The sequence below is a fragment of the Mustela nivalis genome (assembly GCF_964662115.1).
Source record: "Mustela nivalis genome assembly, contig: HAP1_SCAFFOLD_1662, whole genome shotgun sequence".
Classification (NCBI taxonomy): domain Eukaryota; kingdom Metazoa; phylum Chordata; class Mammalia; order Carnivora; family Mustelidae; genus Mustela; species Mustela nivalis.
In genome coordinates, this window is record NW_028135002.1 from 34479 (window position 1) to 52223 (window position 17745).

A 17745-nucleotide genomic window follows, 5' to 3' on the forward strand; every position below is an offset into this window, starting at 1 on the left:
TGAATAGTAGTAGTAGGAGGGACATCCTTGCCTTGATTACCTCTCTTCTATTTTCTCAGTATTAATATCATGTTAGCTGTGGATTTTTGGAAACATTCTTTATCAAGTTGAGGAAGTCCTCCTATTCTTAGTTTCCTGAGGGTTAATAATGAAGAGGTGTGGATTTTGTTAAATGTTTTTTTCCTCCCTTCATTGATATGATCATGTGATTTTCTTTCTGTTGATATGATGGATCACATTGATTTTCTAATGTTGAACATTTTCTAATGTTGCATACCTGGAATAAATCCTACATGACCCTGGTGTATAATTTTTTAATATAGTGTTTGCTTTTATTTGCTAATTTTTGTTGAAGATTTTTATGTCTGTGTTCATGAGAGATACTAGTTTATAGTTTCTTTTCTTGTAGTATTGGTTTTGGTGTCAGGGTAATAATGATCTCCTAGAATGATTTAGGAAGTACTCCTTCTAGTTTTACTTTCTGGAAGAGATTTTAGAGAATTGTGTAGTATTCCATAAATGTTCGGTTGAATTTACAGTGATTGGGATTGTTAGCAGTAGCCCTCCCTTCTTTCATCTGATATTAGTAATTTATGTCTTCTACCTTTTTTTCTTTGTTTGACTGGCTAAGGGTCTATCTGTTTTATTGATGTTTTCAAAGAAACAGACTTGGGGTTTATTGATTTAAAAAAAAAATTCCTGGTTTTAATTACATTGATTTCTGCTCTAATTTTTATTTTTTTTCTACTTCCTTTAGGGTTTTTTTTTTTTAATGATTTTATTCGACACAGAGAGAGTCAGTGAGAGAGGGAATACAGGCAGGAGGAATGGGAGATGGAGAAGCAGCCTCCCTAAGCAGGAAACTCTGATGCAGGGCTCTGTCCCAGGACCCTAGGACCATGTCCTGAGCCAAAGGCAGATGATTAACCAAATGAACCACCCAGGAGCCCCTCCTTACTTTAGATTTGATTTTGTTGTTGTTGCCTAAAATGGAAGCTTAGATTATTGACTTTAATCTTTTTTTTTTTCTAATATTTGCATTCAGTACTGTATTTTCCCTTTAAGCAGCATTCCACACATTTTGCTACATTGTATTTTGTTGAGACTGGTCTCCTGTCATTTAGAAGTGTGTCATTTAATCTCCATGTATTTTGGACTTCTTCAACTATCTTCTGTTACTGATTTTTAATTCCATTGCGGTCTGAGAACATATTTGGTATAATTTTTATTTTTAAAAATTTGTTGTGTTTTGTGGCCCAGAATTATTCTGTCTTGATGAGTGTTCCATATGAGCTTAAGAAGAATGTGTGTTGCACTATTACTGGGCGAAATAGTCTGTGTACATCTGTTGTACGGTAATTGATGGTGGTGTTAAGTGTGCCATGTCTGGACTGAATGTCCACATCTGTCAAATCCTTGTTGCCCTGCTGCTGGATTGGCCCATTAATGATGAAGAAGTGTTGAAGTCACCAGCTGTGATAATGGAATTGTTTATTTCTCCCTGCAGTTCTGTTAGGTTGTGTCTTACCTGTGTTGATCAGGCACACATACCTTAAGGATAATTGTGTCTTCTTGGTCAGTCGATTTCTTTATCATTATGTAATGCTGCTCTTTATGCCTGATAATTTTCCTTCTCTGAAATCTGCTTTGTCTGAAATTCATGTAGCTACGCCATTGTTCCTGTGATTAGTGTTACTTTGGATTTTTTTTAATGTATCCTAGCATTTAGCTTGTTGATATTTAAGTTGTTTCATTTTTCATCAAAATATAATTCACAAAGCATAATAGTTGCCATTTTAAAGTGTACTCTTCTCTGGTTTTTAGTATATTTACTGTGTATATGGTACATACGTCACTTCTGTCTAATTCCAGAATGCTTCCATCACCCGAAAAATAAACCTCTTACTTCCAATTCTCCCCTCCCCTTATTCCCTGGCAATCATGAATCTACTTTCTGTTTTTATGGATTTGCCTTTTCTGGAACATCTCATATCAGTGGAATTGTATAACACGTGACCTTTTGTGTCTGGCTTCCTTTAACCTGAGAGTAGAATGTTTTCAGACTTCACTCGTGTTGTAGCATGTAACAGTTTATTCCTTTTTATGGTTGTGTAAGAGGCTCTTCCAAATTTTATGTATCCATTCATCAGTTGATGGACGTTGGGTATATACTCTTTTGGCTGTTACGAGCAGCGCTGCTGTGCACATTCATGTACAGGTTGTGGCAGGAACATCTGTTGTCAGTTCTGTCGATGTCATACCCCTAGACGTAGAACTGCTGGGTAATTGTACGTGTGTAACTTCTTGAGGAGCTACCGAGCTGTTTGCTGCCTTAGCCACACTGTTTTACATTCTCACCGACAATACAGAAGGGTTCCAGCTTCTCCGCCTTCTTGCCAGCACTTTTCTTCTTCTTTTTTTTTCTTTTTCTTTTTCTTATTTTACCATAGTTGTCCTAGTGGGTGTGATGTGGCATCTGCATGTGCTTTTGATTCGCATTTCCCCAATGACTAAGGATGTCGAACATCCCGACATGTGCTCTTGACCATCTGTGTATCATCTTTGGAGAAATGTCTATTCAAAAGTCTTTGGCTTGTTTTTAAATTAGGTTATTTGTTTTTTTGTTGTTGAGTTCTAAGAGTATATTTGCATATTCTGGTTATTAGATCCTTGTCAGACAAATGATTTGCAGATACTCTCTCCCATTCTGTGGGTTGTCTTTTCACGTTCTCCGTAGTGTCCTTTGACACACGAAAGTTTTTATTTTGATCAAGTTCAGCTTATCTAATATTTCTTATTGCTTTGTGTATCATGTCTAAGAAAGCTTTTCCTGATCCAAAGTCATACAGATTTTCACCTGTTTTCTCTGAGTGTTACAGTTTTGACTCTTACATTTAAATCTTTGTTCCCCTTTGAGTTATATTTTTGTGTATGTGTGACGTTGCTGTTCCAAGTTCATTCTTTTGCATGTAGATATTCACTTGTCCCAGTAGTAGGCACTCAAAAAGACTGTTTCCCCCCCCCCCCATTAAATGGTCTTGGCATCCTTGTGAAAAATCAGTTGACCATAAATGTATGGGTTGTAAATACTTTCTTTTTGAATACTTGGGGAATCTACACTATAAAGTAAAACCATTCCTAAAGTAGTAAAACCATTCTTGGTTAAGTGAAATGGGTCTCTATTATGGCACTGTGAGTTTGGGTTTGCTTTTCACAGCAAACGCTGCCTAACCCAGTATTCACAGATGTTCCGAGTTATTTAGTCATGTGTTATGCAACTTTTGTTTATCTGAGAACAAATGCATAAATGGTAAGTTGAGTACTAATATTACCTAATAGCATTTGTTCACTGAGGCTAAGTTATATGATTTATTTATTTATTTACTTATTTAAGATTTTATTTGAGAGTGAGAGAGTGCAGGAGCAGGAGGAAGGGACAGAGGGAGAAGCAGGCTCCTTGCTCAGCAGAGCGCCTGATGTGGAACTCAAACCCAAGAGACTGGGATCATGACCTGAGCCAAAGGCAGATGCTTAACCACATAGGCACCCCAGTTATACAATTTAGAATGCCATCATGAAGTTCAAGAACTTCAACAATGTGTAACTGAGGCAGGGAAAGTGATCGACCTAAAGGTATACAGTTGATGCGTAGGATGGCCAGGATTATGAACCAAGACCCCCTCCCGTGATGTACTACATAACTATGATGTAAGGTCTGAAATTGTCTCAGGAGAGAAAGGTCCAGGCTAATTTGGTCACCAGTGTAAGGAGCAGGTGGCTTTCTGTAGATGACTGTGAAATTACGGTTTGGTATGAAGTCCTTCTCTCCGACACTAGCAGGGTCAGTCTTTGGTTGATTAACTAAAAAAGTCAGTTTAAACAAGTACTCTTAGGGAATGGTACATACAGTTTTTAGCATTTTATTTGGAAAAAATATATGTACATTTATTCTCCATTGAAACAGTGCCAGGTCTTTTCTCTGGAAACTGGCTGCAGATTAGATTTCTGAGTTATCACAGCACTTGGGTCGCTCAATAGGTTAGGCATCTACCTTCGGTTCAGGTCATGACCTCGGGGTCCTGGGATGGAGTCCCACATTGGGCCCCCTGTTCAGCAGGGAATCTCCTCCCATTGCCCCTTTCCCTGCTCATACTGTCTGTCTGTGTCTCAAATAAATAAAAAGAATCTTTAAAAAAAGTTTTCTATGTTGTCTTTTTTTGCATTCAGTTTCAGTTTCTTTAACTGAATTGAGTGAGAATCCTGTGATCACTCCCTCCCTGCCTGGTACTTGGTCATCTCACCCATACCTAACTTAGCAAAAATTTTCTTATTGATTTCTTTGTATCAAATCTTTCCAAAGTAGCTGTGTTAGTTTTCAAAAGAACAGTGATTTTTTTGCAGTCATATTTTGTTGGTTTACATAGTGTTTAATGAAAAGTAAGTGTAGGTGTCCTTAACTAGTTTGGGAATCATCACATTTGATTCTTTTTTTTTTTAAGATTTATTTATTTGACAGAGAGAAATCACAAGTAGACAGAGAGGCAGCCAGAGAGAGAGAGAGAGAGGGAAGCAAGCTCCCTGCCAAGCAGAGAGCTCGATGCGGGACCCGATCCCAGGACCCTGAGATCATGACCTGAGCCAAAGGCAGCGGCTTAATCCACTGAGCCACCCAGGCGCCCCATCACATCTGATTCTTGCTGACTAAACAGGTCATGGAGTAGCAGAGTCACAGGGGAATTAGATAGTAATTTATTGCCTCTAAGCATATAAGCCTACCGGGGTATCACAGTATTGTAGAGGGGAAACACAGGATAGCTAATCCTGTGAGACCAATACTTGGAAATAGGTTATGAAAGATTTGGAACATCTGTTCAATGGGACACTCAGCATGCACATAAAATATTAATAGAAATGTATGTGTTTTATGTAAAGACATTCAAGTTATATTTTTAGATGGGAAATTTTTTTAATAGAATGGGTTTTTATTTTTTATTTTTTTATTCTTTTTTTAAGATTTTATTTATTTATTTGACAGAGAGAGAGAGAGGTCACAAGGAGGCAGAGAGACAGGCAGAGAGAGGGGGGAAAGTAGGCTCCGGCTGAGCAGAGAGCCTGATGTGAGGCTTGATCTCAGGACTCTGAGATATGACCTGAGCCGAAGGCAGAGGCTTAACCCACTGAGCCACCCAGGTGCCCCTAGATGGGAAATAGTTTAGAAGAGCATGAATATTTGTGTGTGTGTGTGTGTGTGTGTGTACACACATATGTGTGTGTACACACATACATAGATAAGGTCTGGGGTTTCCATTCAAGATGGTGGCATGGGAGGATCTTGATCTCATCTCTTCTATGAAATACACACTGAATCTATAGCTCCATATGGAAAAATTTCCTGTGGAAAAAACCCTACAACTAGCTGAGTGACTCCTACACATTAGGTGAGTAAGGAAAAAAACCTATGTTGAAGTAAGAATCAGTCTTGCCATAAACCCCACCCCTGGTACAGCGACCTGGGATTGGGAGGGTACTCAAAACCCCAGGCTTCTCCCTGAGGAGCAAAGGGTTTGAGCCCCACTTCTGGCACCCCAACTTCCAAGACGTACATCTAAGAGACAAGACCCCAAAACATCCAGCTTTGAAAGCCATCAGAGCTTGCACCCATGAGACCCACAAGGCTATAGCAAACTGAGAAACAGTTCTTAAAGCAGTCCCGCGAGTAGACTGACCCACCCTGGAACTCAGCACAGAAGCAGCAGACTGAAATGGGATTAGATTTCTGTGAAAGAGGCTCATTTGCTTATCTTAAAGCCCTGAGGGGCAGGCATCTAATTTAACGTGGATCTGGGAGCCTAGTAAGGTATTCTCCAAAGATGGAGCTGATGGGTACCATCTTTGCGCTGTCCCTCTACCTCGCTTCTGCTTTCTGGTATCTCCTGGAAAGGAGCTTGAATGCTCGTATGATGCCCCGAGGTTTGCAGTTGCTACCCAGGTATAACTCTAGATCACCTGGCTCAAGCAGCCAGCAAGATTCACACTCACGGTAGTGAGTATCACAGTATTTACAACAACCAAGACTTGGAAATAACTAAAGTGTCCACCAATGGGGTGAATGGATAAAGACAATGTGTGTGTATACGATGGAATATTAACCATAAAAAGAAGGAAGTCTTGCCATTTGCAACAACATGGATGGACCTTGAGGATATTGTGCTGAGTGAAATAAGTCAGACAGAGAAAGAGAAATACTGTATGATCTCCCTCACATGTGGAATCTAAAAAACAAAACAAAATAAAGTCATAGAGAACAGATTGGTGGTTGCCAGAGGCGAGGTTGTGGAGGAAATAGATGAAGGGGTCCAGTGGTATAAACTTCCAGTTAATAAGATAAGCCTTGGGGATGTAATGTACATCATAGTGACTGTAGTAAATAATACTGTGTATTATTGTATATTAATTTTATTATTTTTTATTAGAAATATGTATTATTAGCCCCAGGGTTACAGGTCTGTGAATTGTCAGGCTTACACACTTCCCAGCACTCACCGTAGTACATACCTTCCCCAATGTCCACAACCCCACGACCCTCTCCATACACCCCTCCCTCCAGCAACCCTCAGTTTGTTTTGTGAGATTAAGAGTCTCTTATGGTTTGTCTCCCTCCCAATCCAATATTTTTTTTTAAGATTTAATTTATTTATTGGACAGACAGAAATCACAAGTAGGCAGAGAGGCAGGCAGAGAGAGAGGAGGAAGCAGGATCCCCGTTGAGCAGAGAGCCCGATGTGGCCTCGATTCCAGGACCCTGTGATCATGACCTGAGCGGAAGGCAGAGGCTTTAACCCACTGAGCCACCCAGGTGCCCCCTCCGAATCCAATCTTGTTTCATTTTTCCTTCCCTACCCCCACACCCCCCACTTTGCCTCTCAAATTCCTCATATCAGGGAGATTGTATGATAATTGTCTTTCTCTGATTATTTCACTCAGCATACCTTCTAGTTCTATCCACGTCATTGCACATGGCAAGATTTCATTTCTTTTGATGGCTGCATAGTATAATATATATATATATATATATATATATATATATATATATTTTTTTTTTTTTTAAGATTTTATTTATTTATTTGACAGAGATCACAAGTAGGAAGAGAGGCAGGCAGAGAGAGAGGAGGAAACAGGCTCCCTGCTGAGGAGAGAACCTGATGTGGGGCTCGATCCAAGGTCCCTGGAATCATGACCTGAGCCGAAGGCAGAGGCCTTAACTCACTGAGCTACCCAGGTGCCGTATATTATTATATATTTAAAGTTGCTAAAGCTTAATAGTTCTTAGCACAAGAAAAAAATGTGTATGTTTGGTGATGGATGTCAACTAGTCTTAGGGTGATCATTTCACAACAGATAAAAATATGGAATTTTTATGTTGTACGCCTGAAACTAACATGTGTCCATTATATGTCAGTTTCTTTAAAAAGTAATTGATATTTTATTTTTTTAAAAATTATTTATTTATTAGACAGAGATCACAAGTAGGCAGAGAGGCAGGCAGAGAGAGAGACAGGGAAGCAGGCTCCCTGCTGAGCAGAAAGCCCAATGTGGGCTTGAACCCATAACCACTGAACCAGCCAGGCACCCCAAAAGTAATTTATATTTTAAAGAGAAAGAATATGGCACCTGGGTGGCTCAGTCAGTTAAGCGTCTGCCTTCGGTTGAGATCTTGATTTCAGGGTCTTGGAATGAACCCTGGCATCAGGCTCCCAGCTCAGCAGAGAGCTGGCTTCTCCCTCTGCCCCTCCTCCCACTTGTTCTCTCTGTCTCTCTCTCTCAAATAAATAAAATCTAAAAAAAAAAAAAAAGTAAAGAGACCAAAACAAAGTCTGGAAGGATGTGAATCGCTGTGTTAAAATTAAGAAGAAAAAGCTGTTTCTATTTTGAGAAGAGCCTCTTTGAAATGTATAATTAAAAGAAATAAAATGCCTTTAGAGTTAGGCAACAGGAGAGAATGGTCTTGGTGAGGGGCCCCCTTTCCCATAATCTTAGGAAGTGAGCAGACCCCCTGATGTCCTGTGTGTGTTCCCCTGCAGTAATACGGCCTCTTATTCTTTCTCTGATCTTATTTTTCTATGTAAAATGTGGTATCAGTGCAATCATTTTTTCTTTCTGGTTTGATTTTCAGGAAGATTTCAACGTCGGTCACTTTGTGTCTGACTGTAGGAAGCGTGTCCAGCTGGAGGAACTAAGAGGAGATCTGGAACTCTACTATAAACTTCTTAAAATAGCCATGGTCGAGCTCATCAACAAGGATTATGCAGATTTTGTCAACCTTTCCACAAACTTGGTAAACCTGAAATTCACAAGTCCTACACACACACACACACACACACACACACTTTCTCTCTCCTTCATATTTATTAAAAGGGCAGAGTTTTTAGAAACCTTTCAGTTGATTACCCCACCAACCCCACCAGAAACTTGAAGAAATTACCAATTTCATTAATAAAAGAACTAAACTTTTTGGAATACATTTTTTTGTTTTAGTTTTTATTCATTTAAGGTTGCTCTAGTTTGATTATGTTTCAAATTCATTAGTCAACAGTGAAAAGTAAAGGATAATAATACCCAAGGGGTTGTTTTATTAGTTGCTAAGTGATTACCCTGAAGTCTTCCTTGATTTAGACTAATTTGTAGGAGCAAATGTCCACCACTCTTACAATGTTTAATTTACTCCCAGGTATATCTGTTAGCCAGAGCTAGGTTGAGGGAACATTGGCCAATATTGATATTTAAAAAGTTTGGTTTTATAAAAATATAAGAATGATTTGCAGTGAGCTTATCAATTGTTTGTAAAAGCCGTTTAGAAATGTTGAATTTTGTTCCTTGGCAGAAAAGTCTCCTTGTTGATGCTTCATTTTGTTTTAAATCTGTTTGTCCAGAGAAGCACAGAAAGTTGCAGCTCCGTGGGAATTTCAAGAAGCATTAAAATTAATGATGCACATTTGCTTTTGGGAAATATACCACTAAGATAAATATCCCAATAGGATTAAAAACCTAGAAAATTTTACTTCTGTTTAATTTCTATTTTTCTCAAGGCTTATAATAATGTTTAAGAGAGACGTAGCCCGTCAGACTTTCACATCAGCTGGCTGAGTATCATCAATTACAGACAGAGAACTGTTCACCTTCTGTGAAAATTTTTCACATTCATTTAAAATGTCATCTAAAGGCAAATTGTTCTTAAGGAAACTTTCGTTTCTCGTGACTTCCCTTATTTTTATAGTTTCATGTATTTCAACAGATTTTTTTCATATTCTATGAACAACATTAATGGCCAAATAACACTTCTGTTGTTTAGCTAGTTATGTAGCAAAATACGGTTGTGCCAAAAAAAACAAGTTAAATCTGGTACTGCTTTGATCGTTAAATAGATACGTCACTATTACTCCTTATCGTGATGTGTTTGTGCCAACCTGGTTTTGCCTTTAGGTTGGCATGGACAAAGCCCTCAATCAACTTTCTGTGCCTTTGGGACAGTTACGAGAAGTTCTGGTAAGTCCCCAATTAATGAAAACAGTCTGCTGTGACGCCTGTTGTCCTCGTCGGCTTTTCTCTAAGAATTCTTTTCATCTGTTAGTTTGGTGGTACTGGTGGTTGTATTTTAACGGTTCATGATTATAATATTCACCTTCAGAAGAGTTGTAAATGATTTTGTTTTTGCATATGCTAAAAACCTAAAAAAACATGTTCGATTTGAAGAAGACATATTCTCAGAGTAGACAACCTTAAAATGTCAGGGGAGAGGAAGCATATTTCCAAATTCAACTTATTAATGCCACTTTGGTCATATGTAAGTGGTTTCTAACTTACGAATGACTTGTATTTTAACAGTTTGTAATCTTGTAAATATCCCCCCCCACCCCACGTAATCTACGTGTGGTTAGGTTCCTGGGCTGATCTACAAAAACTGTGTAATCCCTAATGGAACTGAAGGATAATATAAATAAAATGTAATACTTAATAAATGTTACATTTGCATGTTCTCTCAGAAAAATCTCTGTTGTGGGAATGGGACTCCCCACCTCTAAGCCATTGGGAATAGGAACTCCACCTGGGTGAACAGTGGAGGGGCAGTTGTGGCATCACTTCTTACAGAAAACTGTGCTGCCCTGTCTCCCCTCCCGCCCCCCCCCCCGTCTGTGTCTGGTGCCCTGACTTACGGCCTCTGTCCATTCTGATGCCCTGTCGTAAACTTGTCATAAACGACACCATCCTTCCTTGTGTGTCTCCTCTAGCTTGAGTGGCCTCTTGCGTCCCTCCCCTAAGACAGTGCCTGCATCCTAGAGAGAATATAAGGAGAACATAATTTAAGTGAAGACACAGTACATGGTTAGAACCAAGAAAAATGCGGAGTAATGGAAATATCAGTGCTGAGAAGCCTAAGGGAGGGGCAGGCAGGAAAGAGTTCGTGAAACAGGTAAAAATCTTGAGTTGTGCCTTGAGGTAGCCAATACTTTCCATGGTTTATGTCTCATTTGAATTTTACAAAATCTTGTTAAAGATACTTTTCCTTGGAATGGAAGGGATTTTCATGGTCCGCTGTTGGATTCCACACCAGCCGCTGTGGGGCTCTCCCACTGCCTCCTTGGTGTGCCTCTTCCTCCCGGGGCCTCATAGTGGTGTTGTTTCCCAAGCCTAGCCTTCCTTTGGCCTCCCACTCTTCTCTCGAACCCCCTTCCTGGAGGCAGATTTGCTCTACTCACACAGGCTCCCGTCCCGCCTCACCCCCTGCCATCACCGTATCCCCTCCCTTTTCCATGGCCTGTTTTTATGGCCACTTTGGTCCTGCTCAGCCACAGGCCTGACCTGCCTTTCTGGTCCCAACTCTGAAGCTGTTCTGTGAGATTCTCAGACCACTGAGGGATACGACTATATCTGTCTTCATTGCATCCCTGTAGGCTGCCACAATACTGACGTCCAGGAGGTGTTTCATAATGTTGATGGAGTGAATTAATTCACCTTCCTGTGGAATTTTTGTGATATGCCTACTTGATTCTAGTTGTTTCTGTTAACCTTTGTTTTGGCCCTAATTCCTAATTATCTCTTTATTCATTAGCTTCTGGACATGTTTCTCTACCTCTGTGCTCTGCCTTTTTCTGGTCTTCTGTTCTTCATTCTTGATTCCTGGTATTTCCATACCCACATTTCATCATCCTGCATCAGTGCTTTGACATTCTTTCGTTCTCCAAAATATGCAGAATCTAAAGACTTCATCTCAGTGAAGTTGGCCCTCCATTCCTATTTCTGCTTCTCTCCAGAAGGAAGCCTGCAGTGCACATGGCTGTGTGCCTGTCTGACCCTGCCCCTGAGTGTGTGTGCACTTACATCTGCTCCCCATCCCCTCCCCACCTCGGCAGCTGTGTACACATGGCTTTCAGAGTCCGATTCGAGCCCCGTCGCATTTCCAGACTCTCCTGTACTTTGCTTCATATTATCTGTTCTCCATTCTAAGCCCCCTCATCCCCATAACTTTCACTGTATATGTCATTCTTCTTCTGGCCATGCGACCCTGCCTTCGTGTCATTATGCCCCCAGGTCATGAGTCCCCTCAACAGTAACTGTGTCTGGTATATCATGTTTTTTTTTTCTTGTCAATATCTGCATAGTACTGGTGCACAGGTATTAATTTCTGTGGAATTGAATGAGATGTAGGAAATTGATAATGTGACAAAACAATGTCTGTAATACATTTTCTTTATTATTCTTTTAAAGAGTCTCAGGTCATCAGTCAGTGAAGGAATTCGGGCAGTAGATGAACGAATGTGTAAACAAGAGGACATAAGGAAGAAAAAGGTACCCTCCAGTAGATTTCTTATGCTGCATGCCAGTTGAAGCCCTCTCCTCTTGTCTCCGCGAACTTGTCAGCACTATTCAGCTTTTTTTCTTTTTTTTTTTAAATTTAGCTTTTTTTCAAAGCTCTCACGCATGTGCATTTTATGCATTATGTCACGTTATCTACCTGAAATAAGAAGACAGAATTTCAGAGGTACCCACACGATCTCAAGATCACCCACTTTTTCCAGAACAAGAAACAGTGATAACTGTTGTCGGTGCAGCGCTTGACAGTTAACGACTGTATAAATTGTCAGCGGCCCTGTAAAGAAAATAGGCCTATATTAGAGACTAGGGGAGAAGTGGGCTTTCCAAAGCAAACTCAGGATTCTGCCATAGGTTTGCTGTTATTTTCTGATCCTGTGTTCTTTATGTTCTGGTGTTCACTTTAATTTTTTCAATTCCCAGTAGTTAGCATGCGGTGTTGGCTTAGTTTCAGGTGTGTGAGACAGGCAACGGCTCTGTACATCTGAGGGCTCACCCCGGGAGTGTGCCCCTTAGTGCTATCTCCAGTTCCAAGTGTCCCCGATATCATTCATGATCATAACGATGTAGGGGCACAGCGGGCATTGGGAGTCTGGGCTTCTGACTCTCGCCTGCTGCTCTGTACAATGTTTTCTATGTGTATTATTAGCATATTTGTTAAAATCTCAGTGGGGAGAAGCCTGTTTGAGGGACCTTCTGTTTAATTCGCCTCTGGATCTCCTCACAGCTTTTGTCCAAAGAATGCTTGTCGTGCGCTTCCAGACAAAACAGTAAGCTTTGTGAGAGCAGGGTGTATTTCTTGCTTTATTTTCTCGTGCCCCCCCCACCCCCCGTCGGAATGAATATTGAGCTCCCAGGGGTGTTCATTATTATTATTATTTATTGAATGGATGACTTTGTATTTTTTTGTTCTTTAAGGATGAGAGTTTTCATAATGTCCCTCAACCTCTTTGATAATATTTGTAGTGTAAAAGGTCTTTAATGATTTGGTGCTTGGGCATATAGGTATATGCACATGTAAACTGAGAGGGCCAGTACAATCGGAAGCCAAAGTTAAAACATGAATAAAGGGCCATAAGAAAACAAATGGAGGGGCGCCTGGTGGCTCAGTTGGTTAAACGTCCGACTCTTGATTTTGGCTCAGGTCATGATCTCAGGATCATGAGATTGAGCCCCGCATTGAGCTCTGTGCTCAGCAGGATGTCTGCTCGAGATTCTCTCTCTCCCTCTGCCCCTCCCCTGCATGCGCACATGCAGTCTCTCTCTCTCTCAAATAAACAAATCTTTTTTAAAAAAATAGGAAAGAAATGCCCATAGAAAGATTCAGGATGGGGAAAAAAAGAAATAAGAGTATAGAATATGAGAAAGCAAAGTCTAGGGTTTTTTTTTTTTTCCTCTATAAACTTGCAATAGAATATGGAAGTATGCTTATTCTAGAACTAAGATTTGCATTCTTGAGAATTCTGTGTTTCATAGAAATATTCAAAATATAGCATGCCCTATATATTTGAAGTTAACTTTTGGTCTTATATTTTCCTGCATTTAGCATGGGAAATAAAGATGATTAAGAGTAAAGATGGTGACGTTTTTTGTTTGCTTAATTTTTATTTTTATAGATGTGTGTGTTGAGGCTTATACAAGTTATTTGATCAGTTGAAAAGATTGAAAAAATCTTAAATTCACAAAGTTCGAAAGAAACCTCTGCACTAGAAGCAAGCAGGTAAGCATTTTTTTTTTTAACTAAGTAGCACATAAATTAATACTTCACATCCAATCTAATTAGGCGGGGACAGCTTAGTTAGAATTCATTTCTGAACAAGAAGAAAATCCAGGTTTGTGGCTAGAATGTAGCTCCAGGAGAGTGGAGAGCATGAAATGGTGAAATCTATAACACGTTCCTATAAACCCTTTGGTTATAGACCACAGTTCCAACACGTCATTATGCTTGCAGTGTAAAAGTATATTTGGAATCACCTTCCCTGAGGACTAGCAAAGTCCTGTTGATCTTTAAGGCATACCTACCATTCATCTTGGTTTTTCTCCATCTCATTTTTTTTCCTAGACATGCCCAGAGTATTACCATTGATGTATTTTGCACCAGCATTATATTATTATGAAACAGTATAGGACATATCCAGTTGAAATTTACAAACAGGAAAGAAAAAACTTATGAAATAGGAAAAAGATGATGGCTCTCTTTGTTATACTGTGATTGTCTTGTTCCCTTCCTGGTGTGAATTTTCAATCAGCCAGGGTAGATGAGTGACTCAGAAAATGAGTAGTTAGGTCCTGTCAGCACTGTGAGACGCACAGTGGTGCAGTGGGTGTAGCCGGGGCTGGTCCTACACATACCAGCTGGGCTGCCTGCGTCAAGGTCGCCTGGTGCCCTGAGTGCTCTGTTGTGTGACGCTAACAGTCCCTCCCCTTGCAGGCGGAGTTAGGTTTCTAAATTTTAGGAATTAAGGTTTTAGATTTGGAAGGAACTTGAGAGACCATATGCTCCACATGTCTCATGATGGAGATTAAGAACGGACACATCCCAAAGGAAGCGATTCTCTGGTCCTAGGTCTCTGTCCCCTTTCACATCAAGGCATTCAACTAAGTGGTCAGCCTCCACTGTGCTTGTGTCTCTAGCCCGTTGCACTCGTGCTTCTGCCCCATTCGTCCACACTTAGCAGACAGTCTGCACGCGGCCCTTCTGCAGCCCGTGTGTCTCCAGCGGCTCTGCTTCACTGCGGCCCTTGGCAGCGCCTGCAGCCCCTCCAGCCCCTCCAGCCATGTCCACGTTCGGCCCCTGGAGAGCTGGCCCTCCAGTGTTCTTCCCGTCTTTGCTGTTGCTGCTGTGCTCCTCGGATAGAAACACCTCAGTGAGCTCTGTGTCTACAATCCTGTCCCTTTGCAACACTGTCCTTGATAAACAGACATTGTGCGCTTTCTTGCTCAGAATTACCTTGGAGGACTTTTTTCTCCAGAAGAGCAGCTCTGAGCTCTAGAGTCAGGAAAGCCAGAGCAGCGTCAGCGCACAGTAAATCCATCATGCTCTGCCAGGCCCAGAAATGCCGAAAAAAGGATAAATAGGAAATGCGCATGGGATCAGTCAGTAGAGGTTGGGATTAGGCTTCGGCACTGTTCGTGCCAAGCGCTTGCCTTCCCTCCACACCAGTTCTGATGCTCTGGGACGGGGCACACCATGGCAGGTCTCCAGAGATTTTGGGTTTTCTTACAGTGTGTTTCCTCACTACCTGACTGCCCATCCTCAGATGTGGGATGCCTCATAGAGCCCAGCAGGGGCTTTGGGGCCTTTGTTGTGTTTTTTTTTTCTTTCACTGTTCGACTTCCTTTTGAATGGGGTTAATGCTTTCTAATGTGGGGGGCAAGAGGGAAGTGTATCCAGTCCACTTGATGGCAGATGCACTGTGAGTGATTTCTCACCAGCTCCCGGAGCACCGAGCTTGCTCTTTCTGCCGTTGGGTAAATTTAAACTTGGAGTCCACTGCTCTGAGCAATTTCCCAGGTTGCTGCTAGGCGGTCAGTTTTAGCTGATTGAGGAGACAGCAGTAGTTGGTACTGGGGAGGTACTTGGGAGGGAGAATGAGGCAGGCAGAGAAGATGAGGGGGCTTCGGGTATGAACGGTAGGACAGGGCAAGAGAGAGGAGGTGGTTAGAGAATGGGAGAAGAAGGGCACGAATGGGAGAGCCCGAGGAACATGGAGGAATCATGCAGTTGTACCCACACTGACCTAAAATAGCTCCATCCCCTTGCCTGGGCCCTGTGGCCCGGGCCAGGCTGCGTCGGTGGCTTCTACGACCTCCCCGCTCCTCACCCCTTGCACTGGGGCCTGCTGCACAGACAGTTTGTCATGAAAATTGATGGCGTTCAGGTGCAGGTGCCTGAGCGCTGTAAGGCATGGGGGGCGGTGGGGGTAGCAGGTTTTAACTTTGGGAATTACATTTCTCTAATTATCTCTACTAGCCCTCTCTGGACTAGACAGATTTTGGAGAGAATTGCCACAGAATTTAACCAGTTACACTTTCATGCTGTTCAGAGCAAAGGCATGCCTCTTCTGGACACAGTAAGACCAGCAAGTGTTGGTTTCGATTTTCAATTTGCTGTTTGCGAATTTCCTGGATGATTTTGGTTTGACCTAGCATTGCCCCTGATAATTGCTGCTCTACAGGATTTTGAAGCTAGCTTTGAATTTTTTTTTTTTTTAGTGTCTCCTGCTTGGGACCCTGCTTCCATTATGTCACACTAGATAGATTTTGTGTAAAGACACAAGCGTAGTCTCCAAACTATGCAAGTAAAATTAATTCTGAATTTCATGTAACTTGACACATCATATGATGTAGTCAGAGTTCATTTATCCAAAGCCCTTGACTGGGTTTAAATGCACGTTTGTCAGATTTACTCCGTAGCTTAAGAGGCAAATAACTTTTTGTCATTCCGTAATTGTCTAAACTTCACTTTGATGAAGCCGACTTACTTTCAAAGAAATCATAGGGAGGGGACGCCTCAGTGGCTCAGTCAGTTAAGCCACTGCCTCTGGCTTAGGTCATGATCCCAGGGTCCTGGGATCGAGTCCCACCTTGGGCTCCTTGCTTGGCAGGAAGCCTGCTTCTCTTTCTGCCTGTGTCTCCTTGTGTGCTTGTGCTCTCTCTTGACAAATAAATAAATAAAAACCTTTAAAAAAAAAGAAAGAAAGCAATCATGGGGAGAAGAGATTCATTGTTATTCTCTAGGAAATGTTGGGATTTTAATCTTACATATATTCTGGTAGAATTAGAGGCTTGCTTTATATATATAACACATATGTATATAAATTATACACATATATTTGAGCTTTTAGAAACTGTGGTGCCTGGACCTTCTTTCCTGGTCTCTCTGTTCTTGCAGCGTATAGCCCACATTACGGCCATGCTGCAGCAGTCCCTGGGAGGCCTGCTGCTGGAAGAGCTTCAGACTTCCAATGTGGACATCATACGGCACTGCCTCCAGACTTACGCTACAATTGACAAGACACGGGATGCAGAGGCGTTAGTCGGTCAAGTACTGGTGAAACCGTACATGGATGAGGTTTGTGCTCCCATGCACCTCATTCCACAAACACAGAGCATCTAATCTGGCTTCGTTTCTTGACTGGGTGCGAGAGAGCTCAGGGCTCTTCCTTGAAGATGCTCTTAGTTCCTGCTCTTCTGGTTGTAAGAAAAGGTTGGTCCCGCTTGGTGCCCATCAGCATGGCAGGAATCAGGCATGTGCTCTGGTCTCTTACAGTGATGCCATAACTCAGGGATCATCTTAATTTAGTAGGGGTGAGGGACTTGCCTAGGAAGAAGGTACAGATCAGAACATTTTCAGGTCAATTTCCATTTCCATAAGTTATACGTTAATGAAGTTGCCGAAAAGCATGACCCCACCAAGGTGCCCATGCCCACTGGAGGAGCTGGAAGACAGCTCTGTGCGCAGGGAAAGTCTGTGAAGGGAAGCGTCTTCGCAGAATTGATGTGGCCTAAGTCTTGAAGACCATGGGGGGGGGGGGCGCCTGGGTGGCTCAGTGGGTTAAGCCGCTGCCTTCGGCTCAGGTCATGATCTCAGGGTCCTGGGATCAAGTCCCGCATCGGGCTCTCTGCTCAGCAGGGAGCCTGCTTCTCTCTCTCTCTCTCTGCCTTCCTCTCCGACTACTTGTGATTTCTCTCTGTCAAATAAATAAATAAAATCTTAAAAAAAAAAAAAAAGAAGAAGACCATGGGGGAGTTTGCCAGGCTAGGAAGGTGGGAGGGAGGGAATATTCAAAGATAAAGGGCTTTGAAGAGCGAGTTAGTGGGGTAGTACCTTAAGTCCAGAACTTGGTTACCCAGTGTTCTTGACCTTTAAGGATA

General features: G+C 41.7%; 2 long non-coding RNA genes across 2 annotated transcripts; both read left to right on the forward strand.

Moving 5' to 3' along the window:
* Positions 1–7162: 7162 nt before the first annotated feature.
* Positions 7163–8522, forward strand: LOC309857996. Its single transcript, XR_014308002.1, has 2 exons — positions 7163–7279; positions 8174–8522. It is a non-coding gene; the product is annotated as an uncharacterized lncRNA (long non-coding RNA).
* Positions 8523–9479: 957 nt separating this feature from the next.
* Positions 9480–14038, forward strand: LOC309857997. The gene is made up of 3 exons (XR_014308003.1): positions 9480–9543; positions 11764–11844; positions 13485–14038. It is a non-coding gene; the product is annotated as an uncharacterized lncRNA (long non-coding RNA).
* Positions 14039–17745: the final 3707 nt, after the last annotated feature.